Below are 221 nucleotides of genomic sequence, written 5' to 3'. Positions count from 1 at the left end.
CATGCATCCAACAGTACTAGAGAGGCAGCTTCTGAAGAAGCTTATGATCCTGAGAACCCTGCCATGGCAGAGGTTAATTACATGGGTGAACCATATGGAAACACCTATAACCCATCATGGAGAAATCATCCAAATTTCTCCAGGAAGGATCAACAAAAGCCTCAACAAGGCTTTAACAATGGTGGACGCAATAGGCTGAACAATAGTAAGCCATATCCATC

This window comes from Arachis duranensis, chromosome 7, assembly GCF_000817695.3.
Source record: "Arachis duranensis cultivar V14167 chromosome 7, aradu.V14167.gnm2.J7QH, whole genome shotgun sequence".
NCBI lineage: Eukaryota > Viridiplantae > Streptophyta > Magnoliopsida > Fabales > Fabaceae > Arachis > Arachis duranensis.
The sequence above is the reverse complement of the archived record's forward strand: the minus strand, read 5'-3'. Positions refer to the sequence as shown.